At 38.4% G+C, this 26,922-nt stretch overlaps 1 protein-coding gene across 1 annotated transcript in view; it reads left to right on the top strand.

Annotated features, from left to right (window-relative positions):
* STPG2 (sperm tail PG-rich repeat containing 2) overlaps window positions 1–26,922 on the top strand; it is a 393,190-nt gene that overhangs the window by 162,104 nt on the left and 204,164 nt on the right. The window lies entirely within an intron of this gene.

Raw genomic sequence — 26,922 nt, 5'->3', positions numbered from 1 at the left:
CAAACTCAGACACATCTCTGATATGTGCTTCCGTCTGATCCCAGACACATCCTACTTTCCTCTCCTGGCTAAGGAATGCTTTCTAGTACCTGTCACTCAGGGTCCAGAAACCTCAAAACTTTTTTTTTCTGCAGCATGTCTCAGTATCATAGTGCCACTAACTCCACATGTGCACTGATTCACATAGAGCCTGTATGTTTGACCAAGAATAGGATGGACATAGATCCCATTGAAGAGAGTGATCTTTGCAGTTGGCAAGAGAATAGATCAGATGACTCAGAGGGATATAGACAACACAAAATGGATAGGTGTAAACAGGTTTTCAGAAAGTTTTGGGTTTCTCTAATATTAATTACACTTTAAATGTCTTGTCCCACATGTTTCTTTAACTACTGCAGGTTGAATACAGGACAGATAATTAATTGGGCAAGTTAGGACTGGCCCAGTTTATTTCTATGATTGAGTCTGAAGAAAGTTACTGAGAAAATATCTTTGTCTGATGGTGTCAGCCTTTAATACTCTTCTAGTTTGTTTGAGATCCCTAAACTATCCTTCTGCACAATCGAGGTAGCTACAACTTTCCAGGGAATGGTAAACAAAGTGCTGGAGGGACTGAGTGCATTCACTTTGGTTTTAACTGCTGTCAAACATCAAAAAGCCAAACCTTCGATTACCAGTACTGCCCTACTCCCAGATCTTGGAAAGCCAAACTGGAGCAACCACTTGTGATTTATAAAGGAAGTGATCTGCATGGAGACCTGACTGTGAAAGCTGAAAAATGCAAGTTAGGAACACCCTAAGCTGCAAACTTAGGACATACAAAGGAGAATGGAATAATTAGACTATAGCTGAGCCAAGGTGGAAGCAATTTGCAATTGGTCCACTCTAACAAATGTCGTTTGGCCTTTCTGACCCTGAAAAGGGAGTTTGGCTGATCAACAGAATTTGTAAATGTAGATTGTAACAGATAACGTGATAAACACCAGTGTGTTGAACTTTGGCTTGTAGTGCTGTTCAGTCAGATTGACAACAAGGGATAAAGCATCCTGTCATGTTCAGAAGCCACCAATTACTGTCTAGAAAGACATGTTATACTAGAGCTCACACTCAACAATTAGAGAAAGAAAAAGAGCAACTTGTAACTTGCTATGACAACTCCAAAGTAAACACTTGCTTGGATTTGGTTTACTAGGATCCAGAAATGATGAGAGCTGATGAGAAACCACACCATGTTTACAGATTTTAGCTTGAATCTCTGTCATATATAATGCTGTTTCTGAGTGATGGTATAACTAGTTTTTTTCTGTTGTGATACTACCTTTTCAGTTTACTGAGATTTTTAGTAATTCTATTTAGGCTAAGTTTAGACAGGGATGATGTTCATTTTTTAAATTAATCTGCTGTTTTTAGGGTTTTTTTAAACATAGTCTTGTATAATTGATCAGAAGCAGAAGTGAAGTACTGAATATATTTTTGATGTAAAATGGTGAAATTAATTAAGTACACTTTGACCAGCTCTAGTATTTTATTCTGTGTATATCATAATATATAAAACTTTAGGTTACAGGATGTCTGTGAAGCTGCTTGTAAGGGTTACCCTGAGCCTGTAATATTTGCTTTCAGAGCATGCTGAACAAAAATTAAATTGGTACATTACGAAGAAAGGGAACTTTAAAAAGTAGCCAGTGATAGCAGTGAGATATAAGAACAATGCCAGAATCACTTGAGGGGAAGGTCTATGAAAATGTGCATGAAATGAGTGCTCTTTTTGTTGGCTTTCTTCTAATTTGTAACTGCATGTTCCTGAAGCATATAAATGAGTGGGGCCAGAGGAAAGTAGGTTTAACATAATACAATATGAGATGCAATAAAAGAATGTCTTGTGATTTTTTTTTCTGTGTTGAACTTAAAGGGGGACGTGATTAAGTTTGGCAATATTTTACTAATCTGATAGTGTTTGTTAAATAGACATCAGAAAACAATGTATATAAGTCTATGTGTGGTTAATCTCCCTTTTCTCTCGTTCTGGAACATTTCAAACTACAAGCATTATAGAGCCATCTACCAGGGACATAGAGGCAAAGAATAATGAAAGGCAGAAAATGTAAGAGAGCGCGCTGCTCTTTGAATCCAGTTTTTTATTTTCCTGTACTAACTTCTTAACAGGATTAAGGAATCCGTGGAGGAAGAGGGACAGGATAAAGCGCGGGACAGAAATGGGAAGTTATTCCAGCCACAGGTTGGAGTAATACTTCTCTGTACCCAGAGATGAAGGAAGTGTCCTGTCAGTTGGATGAGGTTTTCTCATTTTTATTCTTTGAATTTACCTAAGATTCTGGTAAGGCTCCCTTTGTCCACCAGATAAAGCTGCAAGAAAAGAAGTCTCTTTCATTACAGGTTGTTAAATAATGTTGAGGGGGACCCTTTCCCTCCCAGTCACTAGAAAGTGATGTGCTAAGTCTCTTTTCCCAACCCTTGAAAACCCTTCCAGTCACCACTTCTGTGCTTAACTTATTTGAGGTTATGGTTATGGTACCTCTTAACCATAACTCCTCTTCATTTGTACTCAGATAAATAATTTACAGAGCGGCAGCCAGGATCTGTAGGGTCTGGGACAAGCAGTAGAATCAGATCACCTAGTAAGCTGAAAGAGGTGGTAGTGATATCCTTAGACACAGTAATGATTGCTGACAATTGAGATAAGGCAATACTAGGATCTAAAAGGTGTGGTCAGAGCAGTGGTAAAAGAACAAAAAGAGGGGCCCCAGTGCAGGTTCTTATTGAAGCTGCCTCCTTCAAATTTTAGTGAGTGTAACTTTTGTTTATAGATTCACAGATTCCAAAGCCAGAAGGGACCATTGTGATCATCTAATCTGACCTCCTGTATAACACAGCCCATAGAACTTCCCCAAAAATAATTTCTAGGGTATGTCTTTGATCACTGGTACCTAAATTACCATTACATTTTAGTTCTGTGATCTCTTCATCGGTCAAGACGATGTCTGATATAGAATTCCTCCATATTGGATGCAACACTTCTCGAGTTAGGAAATTATCATCTATAATGTTTAAAAATTCCAAGGATGTTTTAGTCCCGGCAAATGAGACCTCCAGCATATGTCACTCACAATTGAAGTACGCTAGGATCACGCAGCTTTTGACAAACGTGCCAATTCAACTGTTTTATCATGGAGGAAAGAGTCTCCTAAATGCAACTCCTTTTGTCCCCCACATCCAACCCTATTCCCTCCCACTCACTCCCTGGGTTTGAGCAGGGGGTTGGACTAGATGACATCCTGAGGTCCCTTTCATCCCTAAACTCTGATTCTATTTCCAGGGAAATCATACTATTGTAGAAGTATTTTATCAGAAAAGAGGCTGGACACTTACTTGTATTAAATAATATTCTTTCTCCTCTCTGGCCTCTACAGAAGAGATCTGACAGTTGTGTGACACTGGAAATATTCATAATATATTAACTTTCACTGATTTGTTTTTTAAAACAAATTTCCAAATATAGTTAAAGTGAATTCACAACAAAGGACTTTAGTTTTTCAGTTGATGCCTAATAGTCACCATCACTTATGCAGAGAATATTTATAAATCAATGTGGATAAAACTGCCCGTAGTAATACATAATGAGCTGTGTCCAACTGAATATTCATTGTTTGCATAAAAAATTGTGCAATAAAATGTATGTACTGTGTGGTAACATTGATTTTGTTCAGATAAATATTTAAAATATATATAATTAAACACAGTTGCTTGATGCAAGGTGGTTTTCCCTCTTTTGATTGCCAGAGGGAATCTATTACTGTAGGTATAAATGGTTCCTTTGGTCCATGTTATACACCAGTGTTCAATTCTTTTGTGAAGTAAAACATTTTAAACATGAAGTGATACTGTTGTTTGGAAAAAGGTAATTTTAAAAGAATCATATCAGAAGGTGACTTTGTATATGTGTGTGTGTTTTTTTTATATTCCCCCAGGAGCTCAGGGAAATAAGTTTTGGTGATGCATTTCTGTTCAGAAGATGAGTTTCTTGTCACAAGAGATAACATCTGCAGCTCTGTGTTTATTGCACTAAATATCAGAACTTTTTTTCATTTAACATCTTTGTTTATACAGTGATTTAAATTATTGTTTTGTATTCAGATCTGAGTCAATGTCCAGATCCATAACGTTCATAATTTAGATTTTAGCTAGATTTTTTTAAAGCTATAGAACAATCTCATCAAGCACAATTAAGTAGGAAAATTGTGTCATAGTGACCATTCATCTGTATTCCATTAAAATTCTTGTAATCTAATATAAAAATGTATTTGAATTTATATAATGAAAAAGTTATCAAATGATGTAGATCACATTATAAAGCAATCTTCTTTTATTATACCAAGTTTTCCTTCACAGCTTTGTAAATTGTTTTATGAGGGCGCCTTACTTGAAATGGAGAAAAATTACTTATGGAGCTACTACAGGTTTACTCCATTGTAAATGGGGATGGAACTTGGCCATTTGTGTTTATTTGCTATTCATAAAATGTAGAAAGAAATATGGGAAAAATAAAATAAAACTGGAAAAAACATTGAGTTGGGAGTTAGCAAGGCTCAATATTAGGCCTCAGTCATTACTTGAAATATTTTGGAATTTGGTAGATATGCCTTGTACAAAGCTGAGCACGTTGCAGATGCTTACCAAATAAATAATCAACAATAATAACCTGGAACAGTGCACTCCACCAATAAGCATCTCCTTCATAGGGAAAACATTTGAATCATCCTCAAAACATCATTGTGTTTCTAGGCACATTCTGTCAGGAAATTACTTTAGGTAACAAATAGAATTTTATCTTTAAAATTAATTTAATATATGACATGAAGGTAGTTGTGTCTACTTTTTCAGTGACTACAAGCAATACCTTTGTTATAAAAGTCACTATAGTGTGAAAACTAATTATTTCTTCTATTTGCTTATTGGCTTGTAATAGTACTTACTCAGAAATAGTATGAAGTTTCTAAAACATAGCTGAGTTCTCAGGCTATTCTAGTATGTCAATAACTCAGATCCGAAAGCTTCTATTCATTTTGTATTTATGGTAGTTAGTACTTGCTTAGACAGAACTCCCACTGGACTGAAATATGGTCTTTGTTACTCTGGTGTAACTCTATTGGAATTTCTCTGGATTTTCACTTGTTGAATAGGATTGGTGCAATGTATCTTTTTAAATGAAAAATACTACTTGAATATTGAAATGAACTGCAGATTAGCACAGCATATTTGTAAAAATAAATATAATGGTTCTATTCAGTTACAATGTAAACAAAATCAGTCTGTTTCCGCTATAGGATTTGTTGGTTCTATTTCTTCAAACTGGCAGGTAGTGAATATGTGTTGTTGATTCCCATAGATTATTGCCATCCATATACTTTGTCTGCTAGATAAAAGGGATCTTGTTTAGAGCAGTACTGGGGCATTTTGCAGATTTGTATATGTTACAGCTATTAGGCCCTGTGAGGGATGAAAGTTGGGAAACCGAGTAACAAGTTCTCCCCATTTAGGCTTAATCATTTTTGTCTTCATTTAATACAATTTCAGACAAAATTATTATACTTCTATTATCTGGACATACATTTACATGAGACAAATGATAACAGACAAGATGGAACTGGTAAATGGGTCCAAGTTATCACCTTCCATGATAGTTATCTCCTTCAATTGTATCTTTCAGATTACTCAATCTTTATCCAGTTGGCTTTTTAACACATCAACCCTTTGGATTTTAGGTAATCTGTACATTACATATGTGCAAGCTCAACTTCTGTATTTTTCCTGCTGGTTTTGCAGTTTCTGAGTCATGTCATTTTATGTCACCCTGTCCTTGGTCTTCCCAGAAAAAGGGGGCTTTTATTTATCATTGCATGTTTATATATCTCTTACTTACACCTTCCAATACACATGTTACCTTTGTTCTGTCAACAATATCATTTTAAGGGGATTAGCAAGTCTATGTAAAAGAAGAATTGGCAAAACCATGCTAGTGCCAGCAAGGACTTGACTTAAGTGTTACCTCATCTGTACTCATTCACTATCCGTAATTATAAACCATTAAAAATATAGATATCAAAGCTTGTAATCTTACCATTAACAATGGTTTCAATGTTATAAATCAGTATGTGTTAGTTATCCTGTGCTATCCTTTTAATCTATTAAAAAAGGGAAGGGGAATTAAGGAAAACATGATGATTTTTTAATGTCAGCATTTCTTATCTTCTTTAAGCATGGGTTTTTCATTCAAAGTCCAATTTTGCTTGTGAATCATTACAAAGAAACTTCATTATAAATTTTCCTGTGAATGCATGTTGAGGAATGTCTCCATTTTCAAACCTTAATATTTAATTGCTTTTAATGATACCCCAATAGCCCTGATCTTGCAATTATAGAACTACTCAGAATATGTGAAGTTAGGCATGTGTAAGTATTTGCACAGTCAAGGCCAGAGTAAATATAACTTCAGAAAAAAAATAAGCATTATTATAAATATTTAAAAAAATAAAATATGAGCTTTAAAGGGCAGTTCTTATTACAACAGATATCTTGGGGGAAACCAGATTATATTAGAAGAAATCTACAGGAACAGGTATTCTTAGTATACAGAGCGTGCTTGTTCTGAATCTTTGGCATGAAAGAAAAGTCTGGAAGCCAAATTAGTATTAACTGAATTACAAATTCACCAAGAATGAGAAGAGACTCTAAAATTAAAGAATTACATTTACCATTAATGCCAGCTGTAAATCTCTGTATTACACTTTGAAAAGATGTTTAACAAAATAAATGGTGCATATATTTATCAATATAACTTTTCCCCTGCATAATATGTTGAAATAATTTGTGCATATACTACCAAAATATGGAATTGAAGAAAATATGTTGTAGGGCATGGAAAAAGAAAAAGAGGAGGAAGATTCAGAAAATCATCCATACATTGAGTGTATAATCTAAGAATTGTTTGCATTTAGAAAAGATACATTTCACACTGTTTGCCTAGAATATCCTTTGTTCAGTATTTTCAGCATACAAAAATAATTATTGGTAATGGAACTCAACTCTTTTCCCTTCACAACTTGATGTAGAAAATACTTAGTTCAAAGTTTTGAATCTTTAAATAGCCTCTACAGGAAGTAGGTGTAATGGTGGTCAACACTTGTGTTAAATGTCAGTTTTCTTTCTCTTAAGATGAATGAGGAGCTCCCTTTCACTGGTGCTTCAGGGAACTCTTTCTTATTTGAGTTTGAGAAAAATGTACTTTCTATGAATTCGTCACTATTTTGTTTTCCCTTCTCACTTTTTTTTTTTTTTTTAAATGTTGCTTGTGGCAAGGTTCATCAAGGTCTTAAGATCTCTTAAACTTCTTTTTCTTTTGTGCTGTGCTGTTTTTGGTTGTTTCCATTGTGTTTTTTTCCTTTTCTTTCTCATGCAAAATATCTAACAATCAGTTGAGCGGCTTCAAAAGATCCTTGGGTGTGCTCATAGGATGATAATTGTTTGGTTTGCCTTAGAGCAGACCTATCTTCTCAAGGAAATTCCCTGAGACTGTATGGTCCAAACATGTTATTTCTTTTCTCCCTTGAAGCAACCAGCAATCCTGAATTATTGTATATAGCAAATAGAAACTAATTTATAGTAAATAGCTTATTCTTCTGAAGTGTGTTAGGTGCAGACCAAAAAAAAAAAAAAAAAAAAGATGCAGCACAGAACTCAAGGGAGGAGGGGCTAACATGGCTTTAAATCACCTTTGTCCTCTGTCCTGGGCTGCTCCTGTAGCTAGACAGACTCCCGTGGGGCTGTCCTATGACCCACAACATTGCCTGGAATTTCTTCTGGTTATCTGTTTACATATCTATTCCTTGATTTCTACCACAATGTCTGCACCAGTGGAATTCTCCTACAGCTAAAGGAAATTGGCTCAGCGCACCTGATCCAGTCCAGATGTTCCCTGTTTGGGCCAAATAAGGTTATGTCTACACTGCAATTAGATACCTATGGCTGGCCTATATCATCTGACTTGGGCTCATGGGGCTTTTGAATTGTGATGTAGACGTTTGGGCTTGTGTTACCAGATTGCCCGTCACAATGAGGTATACTCATTTATTAGGCTTACTTTCCTGGAGGGCATGTGTGATTCTAGTGGTGTGATTCTATTAATGTACTGCTTGTGTTACTTGTGCGTTCATATGGCTACAAGTCCCCTCCCAATGGAGTTATCCTGCAGGACCTAAGGTTTTCAGGGCTGGGTTTCTCCAGCCCAAGATTCAAATAAACCCCCACAGATACACACACACATTCCAGATTAACCGAGTGCATCTGAGCGGACCGAGCTATCAGCACTCTCAACTGATCCCTTATATGTCCTTGAACTCAGCAGACTGGATCAAACAGCACTTTCAGCTGCACTCTTATTTGCCCCTGGACTCCATAGGCTAGGCAAAGCAGCACTTCTCAGCCGCCTCCTTTATATGCCCCTTTACAATTGTTCTAGCAGTAATCCCCTTGATGAGCAAACCCCATAGGATTTTTGGGCACTCCAGGGATCTTTGGCTTAGATAAAAGAAGCGTGGCTGCAGAGCAATATAGGGAAGCCAAGAACACAAAGAAGTAAAATAAAGTTTGGAGAGAGAGAGAGTCGCAACCAGCTTGATTATAACAGTTATTTATTTCTAGGTATATAAAACTTATGATACTAATAGTAATACCAAACAAGGAGAGAAAAACAATCAAATGCTTATGCTACACAATTACAGTTGGGGTATTGGAGAAAGCTATCCCAGGTTTGATTACAAAAGTAGAACGTTATACTTGGACTGAGAGAGAGAGAGTGTTGGGGGAAGGGGAAATGGGGGGGGGGGGGGGAGGTCTCACCACCCCGTGCAGCTCAGACGTTCGCAGGAGACAAGCTGGTCAGCTTAGGGTCTGGAGGGCTTGAGACAGGCAGAGTCACCAGCACGATCAGTCGGGAAGAGGGGAAGATCCAGTGTAACTGATGCAGAATTTGGATCCAGGCATCAGAACAGGGGTTTGAACTTTGGTAGGGGTTTTTGTAGATACCAGGTTTGTTTATGGGTAAACAATGTCTCAAGAAAGTATCCCAGAGTGGTTTTCTTTATGTTGGACAAAAGGAGCTGATCATTCCTGGTTAGGGACAATGTTCCTTGAGAAAGCTCACAATGCAACCAGGATTCAGTGTTTTGCATATCAGTAACTAGAATGGTCTGATAACTGTGAAGCTGTATGTGTACAGGTGTGAGTTCATTTACATCAAGAGCAGAGATCTCCCATTATGCAGTGCATCCCTGTTTTGCCAATCCCAGAGTTCAGTGCGTGTTCCATCTTCAATGTAGATGAGGCTTCTGTAATTGAGATGCCTCCTTTTTACATCTTTGATGTAGATGAGGCTAGGGGCATTCTCTTAGTCTTCTTCCACTGCCTTTTCATATTGAGATGCCTTTGGTTTCTGGTTCAAGCAGGCTTTTGTTTCTGGTTCAAGAAGGGGCTGCTGCGGGGATTCAGGTGAGCCAGAGAGAGAGTAGGGGTTTTGCACCCTAGTTCCCCAAGAACACAGAGCTGCCAGGTAACGCTTGGGCAGGGGCCAGAGCTCTGGAACCCTTATGCCCCAAAATAAAGAAGCAGGGGGTGAGAAAGAAACCAGAAGACAATCTGCTTACTTGAATATCCAGAACATGTTGAATGATTCTGCCCTCTTTTTTTAAATTTAAAATTGATTACAAATAATTTTATATATTTTTTGAGAAGCTGTCCAAATGGGGTAATGTAAAAGTGTTAAGAACTGCCAAAAAGGGAGGAAAGAAAAGAGAGAGGAAAGTATTTAAACAGAAAAGAGGGGCAGTTATATTGGAAATGGAGGGGCTTTAGCGTTTATAAGGCAGGCGGTGAAGACAAACATCTAAGTCATGCAGTGTCTTAAAAAAAATCAATCAAGTTATCAAATGTAGAATCTGGTGTTGCAGTAATCCTGGGATCCATGTTAGTATATTTCTTGCTACTTGCCTTGTTCATCTGTCTCTTCTCCAAGGAGTTTTGGCATGGTCATGGAAGGGATTGTACCTCTCCTTTCAACCCACATGACTGCGGTAAAGGTAGGGAGTGTAGTAGGGATTGTGTCCCCGGAAGGGGTAAGAGATGTTCCCTGTTCAGCTGGGGACTTAGGGGCTCAAGGACCTCTGTCGTTTTGCTCTGGATCCATATTATTCCACTGTCTGGGAGTAATGACTGCAGTGAAGTGGTTCTTTCTGTGCATGTCCAAATTGATGGACCCTATCACAGCACTTAGAAATTTTCAGTGTGTTACAGGAGATCCCATAGATCAGATCCGGGGGCATGCACTGAGATTCAGTGCTATCAGTTTGTATACATTTCCCCATGGATACTCAGTTTGCATTCAGAGTTCCAATTTCCTATGAAGCAGAGAATTAGCTGAGCAGAGTTTGCTATTGTCCAAAATTTTTTTCAGTATTTAGTATATTTAGAGAGTTCTTTGAAGCATTTTGGCATCCAAGAATTAGGATCTGTTATATTTGCCATTAGAGAACAATAAAGAGAGAATTACCTTCTTGTAATGTTAATTCTTAGCAGATAGCTTCGCTTACTGATCCACCAGCCACACAGACCAGAGGATGGCTGTTTTGATGTTTTATTCTAACACCATTTTATTCTATACTTGATTGAAACTGTAGGAAGAGTTAAGTAGACAACATGTACTTAGCCATAATTTAATTTGATTAGAACACTGCAGTTAATACAGTAGCCTTCTTTTTATTTAAATTGAACTTAATAATTTAGTATTAAACTACCATCGGTTCAGCTCGTGTTGCTACAGTTTCAAGCTCAAGAGAGTAAAATCACCTCTGGTGCTTTTCTCAAATTTGGAGACTCCGGGAACACATGGAGTCGAAGGATAGTGATCACAGACACAATCACAAGTATAAAGTCTGACCTGTACCAAGGGTTTTATTAAAGTAAGAAGTAAAGTTACAATTACCAATGCATATATAAAGCCTACAAAAACCCAGGCAACGACTAAGACTGCCATCATACTCAGATCCTCAAAGATATTCTAGGATCCGATGGAGATCAATAGAGGGATGGATCCTGCTGGGGTTTCCTGTGGGGCTGTCCCTTGGGGTCTTCCCACTTTTACCCAAGCAGGGAACCACTTTTATATTGTTTTTCTGATCACACCTAAAACCTTATGCATATTCATGAGGCTTTCAATCCTCTTTTCCTTATCTGTATTTCACACCCTGGGAATATTGGGGTGTCCCAGGTTTCATGGGTTGTTTCTTACTTCCTCTTATTCTCATTAGCATCTACACATAATGTGTACCCTGCAGTCAAGAGAGGACATTCCACGATGTTACAATGTGGTGTTCCATGATTTTGGACAATACATTGCGGTTTATTGCAATCTAGTTTTCTGTTAAATTACTTTTTGGCACATCGTTTACAGTAATCTTGTGACTTTACTGGCATAGGGCTATTCCTAGGTCATCCACTACAGTCAAATGTTCTTAAAACCAGTTGGGCTAAGCTAAAATCTTACAGGCCTCAGCCTGTTGGGCTTGCATTCTAGCCAGGCTTCACTTATATACCTAATACACACACATCGCTCCTAAATACTTATCAATCCTATACTTCTATTATCCTACAATTTAAATCTGTTTGGCATACATTGTTTATATATAAAATAGCATATGAACTAACCATAACACTACATTACACAAAGATATATGAGTAATAAAATGAAGTAATTGGCAACAATACTTATAAGTGGGATCTTTAGTGACCTCAGGTGGACAGGACCTAGGTTTTATAAACTGCCCCATCCAGAAATAAAGGCAGACCAACCCAAAAGACCAGCACCCCAATATCTTTTGCATCAGGCATAATTATTTCTGCAGTACTGACTCAGAAAGAAGAGTGCTACATACTGAACCACCAGCATGACTGCCTGTAGCATCTACTTGTTCCTTGGAGGTGTCCCATTCAAATACTGACACAACATCTCCCTGCTTAGCTGGTAAAGTGTAATTAGGTGTCAGCAGTAGGCAGTATGACTGCAGGCCCCATTTAAAAAAATAATTAAACCATCATTAGATTGCTTTGTAAACAATTTTGTTTATACCTTAGTCATTTAACAAATTTAGAATTAAAAATGTTATTTTTACGTTAGGAAAGAGTAACTGTTTATCAGAGGTATAAACAAAAATAAAATCTATTGGCACGCCTTCTTGAGAGCAGTGAGTTTTACTCTACCTTTTTTAACTTTTAACAATTGAAGAGGTTTGAGGTTTAAATTAACAAAGTGTACTTTAGTACTTTTGACATTTATTTTCTAAGAATAGTCTTCTGGAATTGTCTCCCAAGTGGTGCAAAAATGATCGATTGGTGATAAAACACTTTAAAATAATGAGGCTTTTGAGCATAATCATGTAATCAGGAATTCTAAAAATTTCTTGCTGTTATAGCAAAGTGCTTTCAATGTATATTAAAGTAGGAAACGAATATAACAGTATGAAGATAGTTAAAGATACCTAATGGTATTTATAATACTGTATGGTCTCTAACGTTTGTGAAGATAATTCAGTACTTTTCAAAGTGCAGTTTAACAATTTAAAATAAAGGTGATGTCAAAAAATCATAATGCTTCAATGGTTTTGGGTAATCCAGCACTATAATTATGGTAGATTATGATAAATCACACATGAAGACGCAGCATCATCTAGTATTCAATAACTTGGACTTTTAAACCTCTTGCACTGTTATATTTTATTACTGTGGGTTTTATTTAGCAGAAATTAATTAGCATAAATTTATTTAGCAGACTTTTACACAAATATAAGGTGAGACGGGATCATTGTAATCATCTAGTCTGATCTCCTATATACCTCAGGTCATAGATTTTCCCTGAATTTATTCCTGTTTGAACCAGAGCATATCTTTGAGAAAAATATCTAATCTTGATTTAAAAGTTATCAGTGATAGAGAATCCACCATAACCTTAGGCATAGTGTGCCAGTTACTTTCACTATTAAAAAACGTGCACCTTATTTCCTGTCTGAATTTGTCTAACTTCAGTTTCTAGCCATTATAGCTTGTTATAACTTTTTCTGCTAGATTGAAGATCCCATTTGTACCATGAAGAATACGATGTAGGTATTTATAAACAGTGATGAAGTCACCCCTTAACACTCTCTTCATTAAAATAAATAGATCGAGCTCCTTGAGTCTATCACTAGATGGTATGTTTTCTAATCCTTTAATCATTCTCATGGCTCTTCTCTAAAACCTCTCCTGTTTATCAAGATCCTACTTGCATTTCTGGTCTCCAGAACTGGACACAATATTCCAAAAGTGCTTGTACCAGTCTCAGACATAAAGATAATGTTGTTTGTCCTTCGAATTTGAAGATGATTGTGACATCACTGATTGGTTTGGTTTCTGTGAACTTGTGAGTGACTGATCAGGCCAGTTTGAGCTTTGAACTGTTTGTGGCACAATGAACAAGAGATGCCACTATGGGTTACTTGATTAACAGCAGACATGCTGCTGTTATGAGATTTACGCTGCTGGTGCTTCTGCTCTGCCTCAGTAGTTCTCCTCTGCTCATAGACTGCGGCGCTGGTCTGGATGAGACTTCACCAGGTAGAACGATCCTGAGCAAGATCCTCTCAAAACTCTGGACCATTGTTGAAATGCCTCAAGGATAACTTGAGGGTGTCCTTGAAACATTTATTCTGGCCTCCCTGGGAACTCTTTCCTGCCTTTAGCTCACTATCAAAGATCTTCCTTGGTAGTCGCTTATCTGACATTCTGATGACATGGCCTGCCCATCTCATCTGTGATTTCATCAAGAGAGAATGGATGCTTAGAATACCTGCCCATATGAGAACTTCAGTATATGGAACCTTATCTTGATATCTTATCCTCATCAGTTTCCTTAGACAGCCCATGTGATAGTGATTCAGCTTTATAACATGGTGTCTGTACGCCATCCACGTTTCACATGCATACATCAAAGTTGGCAACACAATGGCTTTGTAGACCTTCAGTTTTGTTTGTTGACTAATGCCTCTGCGCTCCCACAAATTTGTACGTAGTTTGCCAAAGGCCACATTTGCTTTGGTAATTCTGGCATTGATTTAATCATCAATTTGAACTGCACATAACAGTGTACTGCTGAGGTGAGTGAACTTGTCTTCTGCCTGGAAGATTTGGCCATTCATTGTGATAGTAGGCTCTACATAAGGCTTCCCTGGTGCAGGCTGGTACATCACTTCTGTCATCTTGATGTTGATCGTGAGACCAAGATTGTCACAAGATGAAGAGAAATAGTGCATACTCCACTGTATGCAAGACTTAGATTTGGCATTCAGGGAACAGTCATGAGCCAACAGAATATCACAAACAATCACTTTTCTGTACCTTCATCTTCACCTCATATATCATATTGAGCTGCTTGCAATCAGTTTGGTTTCTGATACCAATCTCAGTGTCACAGTAGGCATCTGTAAGCATGGCAGAAAACATCATACTGAAGAGGGCTGGGGCCAGCACGCCACCCTGCTTGACTCCATTTGTTGACTGGGAATGGTTCAAATGACTCATCGTCCTCCATAACTCGAGCGAGCATGCCACCATGGAATTGTTGAACTATTGAGATGAATTTCTCCAGGCAACCGAATTTTGCCATGATCTTCCAAAGGCCCTTCTGACTGACTGTATCAAATGCTTGTGTCAGGTCAGTGAAGGTCACATACAGCTTGGAGCTCTGTGCCAGGCATTTCTCCTGAAGTTGACTTGCTGCAAACACCATGTCTATGTTCCCACGACCTTTCCTGAAGCCACACTGACTCTCAGGCACGAACCCTTGTTCAATATGTTGTGCAAAACTATTCAGCAGAATTCTGGCTAGAATTTTGTCAGCTGTTGACAACAAAGAGATGCCCCGATAGTTGTTGCAGAATTGTTTGTTACCTTTGTGCTTGTGCAAGTGAATGATTGCGTTGTGGACACCAGAATTGGACACACTATTCCAAAAGTGCTTGCACCAGTGTCAGATATAGTGGAAATATAACCCTTTTAGCCAAAGCATTGTAGTGGGAACTCATGTTCTGCTGATTGTCCGCCATGACCCCCAAGTCTTTTTTTCAGAGTCACTGCTTCCCAGGATAGAGGCCCCCATCTTATAAGTATTGTTCACATTCTTTTTTCCTAGATGGATAATTTTACATCTGGCTGTATTTAAACACACTGTTTGCTTGCACCCATCTTATGAAGCAAACCCAATCACTCTGAATCAGTGACCTGTCCTCTTAATTATTTACCACTCTCCAAATCTTTGTATTACCTGAAAACTTTTGTTAGCGATGAATTTGTTTTCTTCCAGGTCACTAATAAAAATGTTAAATAGCAGAGGGCCAAGAACTTACCCCAATGGATCCCTCTAGAGATAAACCTGCTCAATGATGGTTCCCTGTTTACAAGTTACATTTTGTGGTCTGTCAGATAGGCAGTGTTTAATCCATTTAATGTGTGCCATATTAATTTTTTATCATTCTATATTTTTAACCAAAATGTACATTACCACGTCAAATACATATAGGGGTCTAAATATACTACGTCAACACAATTACCATTATCAACCAAACTTGTAATCTCATAAAAAAAATAAAGATACCTGTGTTCCATAAGATTATTAATTGACATTAATTCTTTTATAAATCAAATCTAATATCAGCTATTCTGTTATTTTATGCAGGATCATTACTGGGTGACAGGTGTATAATTATGCAGGTCATCTTATTTGCCCTTTTAAAATAATGGCACAACATTAAGTTTCTTCCAGTCTTTTGGAACTTCCCCAATGTTCCTAGACTTATTAAAAATCAACATTAACAGTCCACTGAGCTCCCCATACAGGCCTTTAAAACCCTTTGATGCAAGTTATCTGGACTTGCTGATTTAAAAAAGTTTAACTTTAATAGCTGCTGTTTAACATTCACCTTAGTTGTTATTGGAATGGAAATTGTTTAATCATTATATGATATGATTACATCATTTATGTTTTTCCCAAATACAAAACAGAAATACTTATCAAACACATCTACCTCTTTTACATTACTGTTGATAATTCAACCATTTCCATCTAATAATGAACCAATACCATTGTTAGGCTTCTTTTTTTCCTAATAAACTTAAAAATTTCTCATTGTCCTTAACTCTGCAGGCCATACATTTTTTCCTTGTGTCCCTTTGCCTCACTTATCAATCTTCTACTTTTCTAACTTCTGACTTATATTCATTACTATCAACACTTTTGCTTTCTTCTATTTGTTATGTATTGTTTTTAATTTTTTTATAGATGCCTTCAATTCTCCTCTAAGACAAGTTGCTTTTTTAACCAATATGGACTTCTTTCTCAGTTGTGGAATTGTGGTCATTTGGACATCTAGGAAATTCTTCTTAAACAATATCCAATTATCATTCACATTTTTCTGTTTAAATTCTCTCTCCTAACTGATTTGGATCATAATTGTTTTCAACTTTATGAAATTGGCCCTTTCGTAAGCCTTTCATGGCCCTTTCATTGGTCTATTTACTGGTTTGGACTTTATACTTTTTTTGTATAACAAAAGTGATCAAGTTGTGTACCTAAGCTATCACTGATTTCTAGTTTTGTGATCAGTTCGTCTTTATCTGCAATATGAGGTGTAATGTAGAATTCTCCCATATTAGGAAATGTAATATATAATGCTTAGAAATTCTGAGGATGTTTTAGTCTGGGCAATATAAGACCTCTAGCATATGTTATTTGGATTGAAGTTCATTGTGATCAAGTAGCTTTTCTTCCTACATATTATAGATATGTACTTAAGAAGCAGATCATCCTGTTCTCTGGTGTGATTTGGTGGTTTGTTGCAGACACCAGCTAAGACCCAGTCTTATGCTTTATCTGTTAGGATATTGGTTTATAAACATTCAAGAGTATTTTCTTTTGAGTAGCCAGTGACATGGAAACAAGTACTGCCCTTTTTGTCAGAGGGCCACTCCTCTTCCCCTTTGCTCATTCAATCCTTACTCAATAGATAATAATAATTGATTTTAACATTCCAGTCATGCAAATCATTCCACCTGGCTTCAGTACTACCAATTAGGTTAAATTTATGCTCCTTAAAGGAGCAATTGCAATTCATCTTGCTTGTTATCTAGGCTTCTTGCATTGGTGTATAAGCAATTAAAGAAATTCTTTTCTTCATATCCTGTTGTTTCTTGATTAATTTTGCTTTCATCATTTTGCTTTTGTGCTAAATGATTTGGGTCTGGTCTGGATATGTGGGTTTGTGCTCATTTGTTCCCTCTTTTCTCCCTGTCCTTTTGTTGTTAGTTTAACATTCTCCTGACTACTAGAAAATATTTTGGCTAGGTCCTTGGATTCTACTCTAGTTGCTTTGGGTAATGCACAGCGGCCAGAAAGCCAGTAGATCTGGCCAACTGGGGACTTTTTACAAAAGGGTAGAGCCTTTGGATGGCATAGAGTGATGCCAGGTGGTAGAAGGGGAGTGGCCAGAGTGTTGCTGTGCTCTAGTGATGTACAGTGGGCATATCAGCTCCTTGTGGACATAACCAGTTGGCATGGTTGAGAGCAGTCCCTGAGGCTATTCTAAAGTACAAAAGGGACAGGTACAATGTAGAAATGTTCTCCAGGTTCACTGGATTCCAAGTGGTCCTCTGTCCTCTGCTGGTCCCAGGACATATAAGGCACTATTGAGAATTTGTCTTTACCTGGTTATCATTAGGTAACTATTTAATTTATTACTTCAGGCCATAATTTGTTCATATATAGGAAAGAGTGAATTGCTTAATCATGCTGGCAAAGACTCTCTTCTCCATCAACATCTATAACTGTATGATAGGGGAGATAGTCCCACACTGGTAATGAGAGATTGTGGACGCAATCGGTCCTGCTACATCTGCAGCAAATCTCAGGTATGGAGAGGGGAGTTAAAAGGGAGAGATCTAGCCCAATTCAGGGCTGACCAGGAAGGAAATCAGAGCTCTGCTTCTCCTGTTAGGAGAGAAGCTGGGTTGCAGCCAGACCAGAGACTGAGCTAGGTTTCCACCTAGACAAGGCCATGTTAGAAGCGATGGCCAGGCCCTGTGGGATCAGTAGAAGCATGGACTGTTTGGAGACCAGCTCTGAATAGATGGATGGTTTATCACACAACCCTGTTTTGGGTTGGGTTTTTTATTTCTACTTTCCTTTTGACCTTTACACTTTGGAAATGGTAAGTCTGACAGATGCCTTGCCAGGAGGGCCAAACCACCACTACCTTGGACCTCACAGGGACAGCAACCTGCCAGCAGAGACTGGCAGCTAGGTGAGTTGTGCTCTGACAGGCCACAAGGAGATACTGCAGAAGCATCCAAGTCACACTCTGAAATTCTAGCACCTAGAAAAAAATGAAAAACAAACAAAACACAAAAACAAAGAAAACTACCCACCTCTCTTTGATTACAAGCAAGGTAAAAACATTTCTCTTCTCTTTCAGATTTTGAGGGTACAATGCTTTTTTGCAGGTCAGCTTGCAAAATACACTCTTTATTCAAAATTCTGTGGTTTCACAGATTCTCACACAGTTTTGTGCAGAAGTACCATGGCAGCCATTTTGAAAAGTGTTTACTTATGGAAACAAAGCAAAGAGGAATACAGCAAAGCACATAGACCAGGGGTGTCAAACTCATTTGCTATGGCGGGCCAGATTTGAATTAAATGTACTGCAAGTGGGCCATACGTACCATAAATCGAAATAGTCAGCACAACTATTTTTATGTAGTATTATATTTTATTTGCTAGATATCAGCGATATAAAAACTGCAGTAAAATTCACTTCTACAACTACTTCTATTTTACGATTAAAAGAATTAAATGATTAAGAATTATAGTACTGCGTGATGCCCCAAGACCACACTGTCCCTCTCCCGCCTTTTGGAGCGCTGTGTCTCGTGCACACAGCGCTCCATGCGCTGCCGCCAGAGTACACAGATCTCATGGCAGCATGTGACACTGCAACATCTTGTGGGCATTGTACTCTCTGGAGGCAGCGCGCTGCGGCAAGATCTTGTGGCGTTGTTCTCTCTGGTGGCAGTGTGCAGTGCCGTGCCATCTTGTGGCGTTGTACTCTCTGGCAGTGTTGCATGCTGTCGCGAGATCTCGCAGCATTGCACCCTCTGGCAGTGCGAGCTCTCGCAGCATTGTACCCTCTGGCGGCAGCATGCGACGCCGCAAGATCTCGTGGCAGCACGTGCTGCTGCCAGGGGTCAGATCAAAAAGATTGGCGGGCCATATCCGGCCTGTGGGCCAGATGTTTGACACCCCTGATACAGACATTCGTATCAGATCAGGGATGGAGATATCACTATTTTGAAGTCTTCTGAGTTGCATAGGCCTTATGTTGGTTCAAAAGATGAATTTCCATAGAGAATCATAGAGAAGACCACATTGTTTTTGCTAAAACAATTGGAGCAGTGACACAGGAGAAGTTTTTGCAAACAAAAGGAAATAATGTCCCTTTTGAATAAAGCTGCGGACAGAGCAAATTATCTGTGAGAAATTTATTAAACAATAACATTGTGTTAAAATTAAATTATAGGAGAACATTTGGAATATACAAAAATCCCCTCTTTTTATTAGTGAAAATAATAATTAAATGAGATTTGAGGACAAGTTAAGATTTAGATACAAAGTATCAGATACATGTTTTAAACATAAATCACAGATAATTAACAATATACAGATAGTTCTTATATGAAGCTTATATCATGCAAATCCTATACTTAATGCAAGTGCATTTTAAATTAAACACATCACTATTTCCTGCTTTTCTTTTTCTTATTGAAACATTTTGAGGGCCATTAGTGTGTCAGTGACTTGGCATAACTGTCCATGATTGAATTAAAGTAATAAAAATTGATTTCCAGAGCATGCCAAGTGATGTCAGCATAGGTTATCTGAATATATTATGTGTTTATCTAACCCTAAGCATCTCTTTTCCACATGCTCTGCAGAAATGACTGGAGTATAGAGACACTAAAGTCTGAACTTTTACTTGCTGAAGCTTTTAAATTTTAAATCTAGTAGAGGATCTGGAGATCCTATTTGACTAGGGGAGGAAATGAAATATACAGTCAGAAAATCAATCCAAAACTTTTAATGCCAAAAGAAAGATGATGAGTTTCTGGCATACAATCTACAACTACTGTATGAAGCTCCTCTCCTTTCCAACTCTGTCTTTTTTCCCATCCAAGCTGACTTCCTCTTTTACTCCAGTAAAATGGCACTTACTAAAATCTCCAGAACTTCTTGATTACATACCAGTGCCTCTATTCTGTCCTTATCCTCTGTGAATGTTCTGCTTTTAACATAGTTTGAGCAGACCATTCTTAATTCTTATTCTCCCTTGACTTTCATGACACTGGGTCTGAAATCAGTGTGGGTCTTTCCATTGACTTCACTGGGCTTTGGATTGGGCCCTAGAACCTGTCCACATTCTTTACCTACCTCTCTGATAATTTCTTTATTGTTTTTAGTGGTTGGTCCCTTTCTTATAGTCCCACTCCTTTTCCCCCTCTATAACTCTCTCTCTCCATAGGCGATCGTATTTGCTTCTGTGGTTTCAACTGCAATCCACTGAGTCACAAATCTATCTCACTGTACCTGACCTATCGACTTCAGTCCAATCTTGCATCAAGGCAGGTGTTTTTGATATTGGCTCATGAAATTACACTGATGAGGCAAAACTGATCTTCTTTTCCTCGCCTGTTCTGTTGCTGTTGACAGCATCACCGTTCTATCATTTATTTAGGCCTAGAACCTAACAGTCACCTTCAACTCTGCTCTCTGTGTAGACCCACACATCCAGACCATGTGCAAATCTTGCTGTTTTCTTCCTTCATAGAAACTTTAACATTTAGTTTTTTTTCTCAGTTCACACCAGTAAAACGCCTATAGGAGTAAAACACCTATTCCCTATCTGTACTGTGGCATCTTCTTCTTCCTCTTGCTTTCCTGACATGTTGACTCTCATCAGGTACACTCAATGCACTACATCTAGAATAATGTTCGTGGCCTCTTGCACCAGCAGCTCACACAAAGACACTGCACATGCTGTGTAAGACACATCCAATCCATAGTCTGCCCACCCTTTGGAGTAATATGCCTCAAAGTGTAAAATTGAATAACTATTCTTCTATTTGAGACTGACAAACTTACCCAAAAGACAAAATGACAAATCTCTGGCTGAACTAGAACATGAGCAATCTCTTGTACATACAGTATTGTAGGGTAATAGAAATTCTGTAGTGCACTCAGCAGAACAGTGATATTTTACATAGTATATAAGGAATATTCCTATAAAGTTCAAGCTTGGTACTGGGGCTGAAGCTAATGTTTTACCAGTTCACCTTTTGAAAAAGATAGCAGGTTCCATCCAGATACAACAGTCTGATGTGCTTATAGCATAGGCAGTTGCAGAATTGACTCTGAAGGAGATGTCACATTAACAGCAGCAAGAACCGGTCAAGAACAAGGTCAGTCTTCAGTTCTTCATCACAAAGTCATGTACAACACCTCTGTTAGGCTGAGAAGTTTGCACACAGCTATATCTAATACACGAAAAAGGTATACTGCACACTAAGCTGCAGCACTAAAGAAGAATTGATTGCACAATATCTGGAATATTTAAGAGATTCCATAGGAGGCATTGCATACATATGGATCAATCAGTCATCCTTGTCCTACTGCCTTTTGCAGTGACCAACAGACTCAAAGCATGCAGTTAGAAAAGGAAAGGACTATTTGTTTGGACTTCAGAGATCTTAATAAAGCTAGACTGAGGGAGCATATTACTCCATGCCCACATCAGCGGGTGTTCAGTGCTGACTAGCTGGTAAAAGCATATTCACTATTCTAGATGACAATGATGGATATTGACAAATGACATTACATAAGGAATCATCTAAACTGTGCAACTTCAATATACCCTGTGTCAGATACAAGTTTCTCTCTCTACTTTTTGGAATAAAGTCATCTAGTGTTTAAAAAAGTCTGGGACTGTTCAGCTTAGAAAAAAGATGACTAAAGGAGAATGTGAAAAGGTCTATAAAATCATGAATGATATGGAGAAAATGAACTGGGAAGTGTTATTTACCCCTTTACATAACACAAGAACTAGGGGTAACCCCATTAAATTAATAGGCAACAGGCTTAAAACAAAAGGAAGTATTTCTTCACACAATTCACAGTCAACCTGTGGAACTTGTTGCCAGGAGATGTTGTGAAGGCCAAAAGTGTAGCTGGGTTTAAAAAAAAGAATTTGATAAGTTCCTGGAGGATAGGTCCATCAATGGCAACTAGCCAAGATGGTCAGAGATGCAACCCCATGCTCTAGATGTCCCTAAACCTCAAACTGCCAGAAACTGGGATTTGACAACAGGGGATGCATCACTTGAAATTGTCCTGTTCTGTTCAATCCCTCTGAAGCCTCTGCATTGGCCACTGTTAGAGACAAGATATGCGGTTAGGTGGACCATTGGTCTGACCCAGTATGGCTGTTCTTAGTGAAGTGTTTCAACAAAAGAAAAATAAAACATTTGGTTATATTGCATGTTCCATATAATAGCAGATGGCATTATAATAGTGGCATCAGCTCAGGTGGAACATGATCAGATGCTGAATAAAGTTATGGCCAGGGCTCAAACTGAGAATATCAAGGTCAACTCAGATAAAATCCAGTTCATGGTAAAAGAAATCATATGCACAGAACACATTCTATCATCAAAAGGAATCATGGCAACTGACAGTAAGGTTGAAGCCGTAGGTAACATAAAACCTCCACAGGACAAGAAGGCATTACAGAAGATGCCTTAGGGATACTTGAGAATGATTAGAGTCCTTGCACATCCCAGGTGAAATGTCTCTGGCTGTTCTGCTAGGATAACTGCTATGTGAGGACATAACTTGCTAATGGTCACGGGACCATGACAAGGCACTATAATGACTATAAACAGCATTCTGTCAATGCTCAGATTCAATGATCCATACCAACCAGTCTCTATTCAAGCAGATGCATCCAAAGATGGTTTAGTAGCTTGTTTAATGCAAGACAAAAGGCCCTGTTTCATATGCATCATGAGCTCTGACAGAGGCAGAACAAAATTATGCCCACATTGAGAGGGAACTACTGGCTATTGTGTTTGCCACAAAGAAATGTATTAGTATGTATATAGAGTATAGGTTGAGGTGTCCAGTCTGATCATAAACTACTGGAGACGGCATTCTCCAAACCTCTTGGAAAAGCACCTGCAAGGCTAAAATGCATACTAATTCAGTTACAGAAATATGATCTTAAAGTCACATCCCCTGGCAAAGAAATGTTGATTGCAGGTACATTACCAAAAGCTGCAGTGAAACATGCTACAGACCCAGATGATAAAATCACTCATGAAAAGGTTGATTATATTGTTGAGGCCACCTCTACGTAAAGCACAGATTTGTTAAACAAACTGGAGGACAATGCACAGACAGGTCCTATAACGCAGGTTTACATATCAGAATACAGAAGAAAAGTGAATCCTACACTGCAGCCATATTGGGCTGTGAAAAACATTATTTCACCACAACAAGGCTTGTTAATGGCTGTTTACAAGATAATTCTTCCTACGTACAATAAGCAGGAAATGCTTAACTGCTTTTATGAGTTGCATCAAGGCATTCAGAAATCAAAAGCAAGAACTAGGCAGATAATGTTGTGGGCAGCTTTGACCAACAGAGAGAACAACTTAAAGATGAAGAGTTTGTCAGAAACACAGGCTGTGTAACCAAAGAAAACTGCTATGGTCTCATGAGATTCTTGACCTACCATGGCACAAGATAACTGAAGATATTTTTGACTTTGGCAGACACGCCTATCTACTGCGAATGGACTACTTTTCCAAATTTCCAAACGTTTTGTGTCCACCAAACAAGTCAGCACATATTATTGATAATCTGAGAGCTGTATTTGCAAGACATGGAATTGCTAAAGAGTTAGTGAGTGACTATGTTCCATTTGCAACCAGAGCTTTGTAAGATCTTGGGGAGTAAAACTCACTATGGTCCTGGAGACTCACAGTTTAATGGAATGACTGAGAGAACCATTCAGACAATAAAATCAGTGTTTCACCAAACTGCTGCATCAGGCAGAGATCCCGATTTACTACTTTTGGAGTTGCGAAACACATCACTGACATGTATGGAATGCTGTCCTGTACACTTGTTAGTAGGGAGGATGTTGAGAACAACTCTCCCATCCTTACATGTGCTGCTACAACTCAAAATACCTTGGAGGGCTCACACCAGATTAAAACAGCAACAGGAAAGAGAACAAATACTATGACCATACAGCTGAGCCACTGTCTGTGTTCCATCCTTGAGATTCAGCATGCATGGAAAGAACACAAGATTGACAACAGCAATGATGGCAGCTACACATCTGGAGCTGCCATCCTATTGTCTCGACAGGTTATGGATCCCCCAGAGTTGTTAATGAGTCAGTTGGATAATGCAACAAAATTTTATTAAGGGATATGGGGTACATGCTTTAATACTTAGCTTAAAATATTATTATATGAAACAAGCAGAGAAAAAGGCAAAGTAGTTACTTTCTATATCTCACCACTAGGAACAGAAGGAGTCGCAGCATATCGTTCGGTACGGGCCGGCTTACACGATTCGCGCTCAGAGTACGGGAGCGGGAGAGGCGGGGCGGACCAGGTGATCAGGCTGGCAGACGCTCTCTCAATTTGGGCATGGGGCATACCCCTTTTTATACTAGAGAATGCGTCACAAGTTTAGTAGCTCAGGATTGGAGGAGGGATATACATTAGTACGTGCCAGACTATGACGATGCATGTGGCCTTGGGTGGAGCTGTTATGGCAGTGGATACATAGCCCTTTATTGGTGGGCAACAAAGACATCTGTGAACAACATAGACACTGGGGTGTGTAGGCGGTTTTCTTGTAGCAGCATAACTACTAAATGCTGACAACAACAGATGCAGCCTAATGAGGTCAGGTCACGGTTTTACTGTTAGCACCGAGCGGGTGGGGGTGCGAGGGGTGGGCATGCTGGGAATTGTGCTGCAACACCTATCACATTGGAACCCATACAGGAGAAAGGTACAAACATAATAGAAGGCACCTAAGACCTGACTATTCAATGCCAAGAACAGATGCACAACAGATATCCAAATCAGAAGACTCACAGGAGCAGCAAGTAACACCTCTCCTAGAAAATTAACAATCAGAATTGACACCAACAACTTCTGAGATGCAGGTTGCATCAGTACAATCAAAATAAATTCACAAAAAGTGGACATCAGATGCATGTGCCAGCATGATACCGAAATTTGTCTGACTGTTTTTTACAAAAGTACATGCAGAAGCAGACTGGGCCAGTGGTAAAGACTGAGCTTCATCAGGTTAAGTGTTAACAACCTCCGACCCACAGAGATGAAGACTAAATAGTGAGTAGTCAGCAGTGGTATAATACTCTCCTCATGCCTGGAGTCCAGGTTTGTTTGAGAAGTTATTTATTTGGAGGGATTTTAAGAATGAAGAAAGGGAGATCAGGGGGCCTCCTATTGTGTGGAGTCTCTCACACGGTGCAGGCATACTCAGAATCTGGATGCCCAGAATCTGTAGGAGCCATCTTGTCATGAAACTAATGAGAGTTCTGGCTTACTTGTGTTTTATTGACTTCCAAAAAGCATTTGACAAAATCTACCACTGCAAATTACTCAACATACTAAGATCTGTAGGGATTTATTACAAACTGAGTAATAGAACAGTTATATTGGAATGAGAAGATTATTATAATGGGAGATGAAAATGAAAATCTAATAGAGATCAAGAGAGGAATGAGACAAAATTGTGTAATGCTACTGACTTTCGTCAACATTTATCGTGAATGTTTGATTAAATTAATCAAGAAACAGAAGAAGATATTAATATAAACTGAAATGGATGAATAACATTCTCTTGTGAAGATGACAGTGCTGTTGGCTGATTCAGAAGGTCTGATTAAGCTAGTGGAGATGATATATGAATATGGCAACTAATATAGTTGAATGTGGACAAGGAAAAAAACAGTGGTGGTACACAAGGATCCTCGGAAAATGTACAAGCTTCCAGTGAATGTACAGATCTACAGATCTACAACAAGTGAGAAATTATTGCTACCTAGGAAACATAATTACAGAAGATGGAAGATCAGATACCGAAGTCAGTGCCAGAATAATAAGAGTGAAAGAACCTATATGGGGAACACAAATTTGATAGTGGGCTTTTCAATCTAGTAAAGTCGAAAAAGGTATACCAAAATCCAATGGCTGGAAATTCAAGCCAGAGAAATTCAGACTGGAAATAAAGTACACATTTTTAACAGTGAGGATAATTAAATATTGGAATAATTTATCAAGGGTTGTGGTGGATTCTCCATCACTGACAACTTTTAGATCAAGATTGGATGTTTTTTCATAGTACAAACAGGAGTTAATTCTGGGAAGTTGTGTGGCCTAGATGATCACAGTGTGCCCTTTATAATCTATGAATCTCTGTGTTACAGATATTGGGGCAGACTTACAAAGATATTTAGGTGCCTAAAGATGGAGTCAGGCACCTAGTGAGATTTAGAGAGTCACCTAAGCAGCATTAGGCACTTTTGGTAAATTCCATTATATGCCTATCTGCATCTTTAGGCACCTGAATACCTTTATAAATCGGACATGTTGAAATTAGCTGGCTGTGAACTG

The sequence above is a fragment of the Emydura macquarii genome, unplaced genomic scaffold (assembly GCF_026122565.2).
Source record: "Emydura macquarii macquarii isolate MOO-44397 ecotype Brisbane River unplaced genomic scaffold, CSIRO-AGI_Emac_v2 contig_1790, whole genome shotgun sequence".
NCBI lineage: Eukaryota > Metazoa > Chordata > Testudines > Chelidae > Emydura > Emydura macquarii.
The sequence above is the reverse complement of the archived record's forward strand: the minus strand, read 5'-3'. Positions and strand labels throughout refer to the sequence as shown.